This window comes from Nematolebias whitei, chromosome 18 (genome assembly GCF_014905685.2).
Source record: "Nematolebias whitei isolate Nwh7 chromosome 18, NemWhi1, whole genome shotgun sequence".
NCBI lineage: Eukaryota > Metazoa > Chordata > Actinopteri > Cyprinodontiformes > Rivulidae > Nematolebias > Nematolebias whitei.
This window is the reverse complement of record NC_056515.1, coordinates 33,355,304-33,360,337: the sequence shown is the minus strand read 5'-3', so window position 1 is coordinate 33,360,337 and position 5,034 is coordinate 33,355,304.

Genomic DNA, 5,034 nt, shown 5'->3' with positions numbered 1-5,034 from the left:
TTTCTATATATTTATTATGGAGGTGTTTGAAATCAAAATTTGTCTTTATTGGTTCAGTACTTACAGTTTCACTAGACTTGAAAATGTCTGTCATATAATAGTTATGCTGCAGGCATTGGTACCATTTTTGAGTTTCTAGAAAGTTTCATTTAGTTTCAAGATGTACCATAGGTCAAAAGTTCAAACTGTGTTTAAATTTGAAATAGTAGCAAAATAACAGCAAAAGGAGTGAGTAATATTTGCCATTTCAATGTAACTGAACAGTATTCCAGTGAGGTATACTACCAAACTCAAACCTGTGATGAGTTTTCTTGCAACAGTATATCACATAAGGACAGCTAATAACCTAGATTAGTGAGATTTATTAAAACTGAAACAATCAAGAGGAGAGGTGCTCGGCACATTATGGCTTATTCCCATAAAGACCCTAACTCTAGACCAACGTAATTTAATTCAGACATCACCTAAGCCAGCTCTATTACCTCCATAAATAAGAAAGTTTTAGCCCTAATCTTACAGATAGATAAAAAGTTGATCTCTCAATCCTACTGCTATACTAGGAGGTAATTCCAGTGGAGTTTGATGATCGCAGCAGCAACTCTAGAAACCCCAAGTAAACCTGAACTCTGTAAAGAAAGTGCTACCCTGGATATTAGAGTTCAAGGAGGTTTTTGAAATATGACGGAGCTCGATCATTAAGGGCTTTACATGTGGTGAAAGCTTGAAATTACATTCTGGCTTTCACACAGATGCAATGAGGAAATGCTCATATCTGTGAAATAGGATTTTTTCTCCTCAGTTCCCATCAGGATCAGCCCTGCTGATGCAACATGCGGCTTTTCAGAGATTTATAGGAACATTTGGCGTACAGCGTTTATCATGAAGGCAAAACAACAGCAGAAGTTAAAAGTAACACATTTATGGTCTTGTTACAACAGAAAAGTTCTCATTGTTAACGAGACTAGATGAAAAAAGAAATGCCCAGCCATTTAATTACTGCGCATGTTAATGGGCATGTGATGATAAATAACACATCCATTGTATAATTGGTGACCAAATAAGTTCATTCAACATAATTAAACAGTTGTGGTATTTCTTTTTAAACTCAAATATTTTGGATCAGTCAAGGTGGGTTTTTTTTTGTCTAATTTGTTTAAATAATTTAATTATTTTCACTACTGACTATTGACTGATAAGTTTTTTGTAAAAAAAATAAAAATAAAAATGTCACCAAAACATAATAATAAAAAATAAAAAAAACAGTTTGTTAAGATTTTAGAGTTTTAAAGGTGTAAAAATAGATTAAACTTTTGGGACATGTCATGCTTTTTGTCATGGTAGAGAGTTAGCTTGGTGTCAATGGAAGCTTCTGAGTCTCTGAGGTCACTTTAATTACTGTTTACTGCAGGTAAGACAGCAACCGTTAGTACTCACATTTGGTTAAACTAAAAGAATGCTTGAAAAAACTTGATGCTTCCTTTTTTAAACCACTGAAAATACAGTGAGCAGTTTATTTTTTAGCCAACAAGTGGACAATGTGTTCAATCAAGAACAAAAGGCAGGAACCAAAGTGTAATCCATAATAACATAATCTTGATTGATGCATCTTTGAAAATATAAAACATTAGCACTTGATTAAAAAAAAAGAAAGAAGCTTTTGCCAAACACCCCCAGAAAGTCTGCTTGAAGCCCACATCAAACACTGTAAAATGACAAACCTGAACGCTGTTCTGAAAAAGACATCAAAAAGTAGATGTGAAAGACTTTCCACTGGAAAGTGAGACCGGCAGAGCAGACAAAAGGAGCATAATCCGGTCCTTTCTGTCACAGCCTCAGCTGCAGCTTGAAAATCGATTTAAGATGCTTACTCCGGATTCACCCCCAGCCATCGTTCTACCCACTTCACAATCAACCTTTTTCACCGTGGTTATTGGGGATTCAATTGTAAAAGAGGTCTCCGTTCCCGTCTCAGGGGCTTTTCTGCACTGATCAACAGTTTCTCTGAAGCCCGTGTGATGTATTTCAACACACAGATACAGCTGTGCTGGGAAATACGAAAACATGAACACAGCTGTGGAACCATTTACGACATCTAATTGTAAATTAGAAGCTTCTTACGTTACAAGAGGACTTTAACCGTCATTCAAAGGAGTTTTCAAACTATTCTTCCTGAGCCAGTGAGTTTTACAGCCACTTGTGATAAACTTCAGATCTATTGATTATTTTCCTGGAGTCACTCAACATTTTTCTAAATGAAATGGTCAAAACGCAAAGACAAGGACGCCACGATTCTCATCAAAAACTGATAGCAGTGTGTGCCACAAAAAGTATGAAAAATGGTCAAAAATGTAAAAGAATGATTTAGAGGAGGGACCAACTGACCTTGAGCCGTTTTACTGACCAACTCTTTCAATCTTATAAAAGGCATACCTCTGTAGACAAAGTCAAAAAAAGTAGAGCTAAACAACTATCACTTATTTCTCAGATATCCCTTTGTTATATGACAGAGGGAATTTTACATCTGAATTTTTCACCCATGCTTTTAGCATGTTTTAAGCTTCCTTTTTTGGATCAAATCAATCGTAATTGGTTCCTCTTAGCTCTGCTTTTAACCAATTAGCACTTGGCTAGCATGTTGCATCATCTTTGGCTCTCTGTTGATGCCTTTTTGGTGAAGTGCGAGACAAGTTGACTCCATTTGCATGCACTGTCCACCTACAATCATTCACTCAGCAAACAGTTAAAATGGATGCAAATGGACACCTCAGTGCAGCCATTTACCAGATTATCTTGCTCTATGCTTGCTCGTTGTCAAATCAAAATATTTAATATGATCAAAATAAAAGTACTTTCCAAATATTTAGTTGACCTTATTTCTGGTTCAGTTGCCACACCATGAGTCTGATGTTTTACTTTAATCTGTTTAGGCGTATCATTTGCTGTTGTGGCAAGGAGCTTGTGACCGCAGAGGTTAGAGAAGGTGGGTCTGTGATCAGAAGATCGCCGGTTCAAGCCCGGGTACTGACAACATCGAAAATGTGGGTGGGGTAGGTGAAGCACCCACACCTGCCCCCACCCTCATTCGCCCCACCCTGGGCCCATGAGCAAGGCACTTAACCCCCATCTGCTTCCTAAACAGGTCTCCCTTGAAAATGAGTTCTCGTGGCTCAATGAGACTACCTGGATAAATAAAGGGTAAATGAAAAAAAAAAAAAAAATGGAGGTTTAGTGCTAAAAACAGTGTTTAGCCAACAAATTCTCAATCGATTTAAAAAAAATAAATAAAAATGTCCCTGGTAGTGTTTCTAATGTGATTTTGTGTACAAATCATGCAAATCCCTACTAAATAACTAAACTCCAAGCTGCCCCAAACCATATATTTTCCCAGCATATGTTGAAGAATAAATAGTTTAAACTGGAAGGAGCCTCTAAGTTATAAAGCAACTTACGAGTGCAGTATATGTACTTTGTAAAGATTACATGTTCTACTTTGCTTTAACTCAACTTACCATAAGTCAATTAAACCCTTTTTATTCTCACATTAATCCTTATCTTCATCAGCTGGTGTTGGTCCCCATAAGAATCACAGTGCATTCCATAGCTCTGCCCTCTACCTTAATTTCTAAGCCTTGCATTCATCTAATGTCTTATCTAAATTATTTTATGACACCCCTAAAGTTTAACTAAAACTTAATTCTAAAAGCATACTAATTAGATTAAATATCTCAGCTATGGCAAATTAAATCCCTCTCCAGCTGAGAGTTGAACTTAGTCCCTGTACTAACATAACCCCCACGGCACAGCAGGAACAGTGACGGGAACAGCAGGCATTCAGACACAGCCATGAGTGTAAAGGATGCAAAATGTGACAAGATTAAAACTGAATAAACTTATATTAGGGGGAAAAAAGTTTCTCAATATTTACCAGTGTCAGTCTGATAATGGTATGCAACATATCTGTCTAACCTATCATGATGTGGCTATGTTTCCTGCAAATAGGGATTCCAAATGGTAGACCACCAAGACAAAACAAAAATAAAACCTTAGTAAAAGTATTTACGGTACTAAATACACCAAGGGAAGAGACGTGACCTTCATAGAAGTAATGCTTATAGAAAGAGGACAATTGCATTTAGCTTGTTAACAGAAATTCAGTTTACTATGTTTCAGTAGAAAACATCTTACTTTTATCTTTTTGGCAGACTCAAGAAGACAAGAGGTTCCAGGAATGTGAGGAAAAAGAAGGACAAGAACTATGAGGAATAGAACGGGGGAGAGCAGACAAACAGGTAAGAGTTATTTCTGAAAGGTTCAACAGCACTGAGACTGTTCCAAACCAACTCGCTGTTTGGAAAAAGAACAGAGCAGCTTAGAGCCGGCTTAGAGCTCATTCTTTCGTCTCCCAAGCAGCTCTTTATAAGTGCTAATAGAGAAATAGTTTGAGTGTCAAAAGGCCTGTTTTTCTTTGGTGATCTAAAGCCAAATGAGCCAGATTCCAGAAAGGAGATTTCAGTTCCATCACTAGTAAATGATAAATGGACTGTACTTATATAGCACCTTTCTATCTAATCAAGAAAAACACTTTAGAATACAATCTGTGCCCTTATGTACCCATTCACACATCACTCTACTAGATCACTACAAAGTTAATCTGAATCTGTAGAGATGGATCAGTGTTTTAGATCACATTCACACACCGATGGGACACACACCGGAGACAATGAGGAGTTCAGTGTCTTGCCCAGAGACGCTTCAATGTGGGACTGCTGGTGGACTCGAATCCCCAACTCTCCCAGTGGAGGATGGCTGCTCTAACCACTCAGCCACAGCTGTCCCTACAGTGAACAGGATTATCTGTTTTATGTTGTAATGTAAGTGGAGTCAGCCCCCCACCATCACAGACGTTTACACCTCTGGATGTAGGAAGAGGGCCACCTGCATCATGAAGCACCCCACTCACCCAGCACACACACTTTTTGCCCCGCTCCCCTCAGTAATAATAATAAAGTACTAATGTGTTGTCATCATTGTATG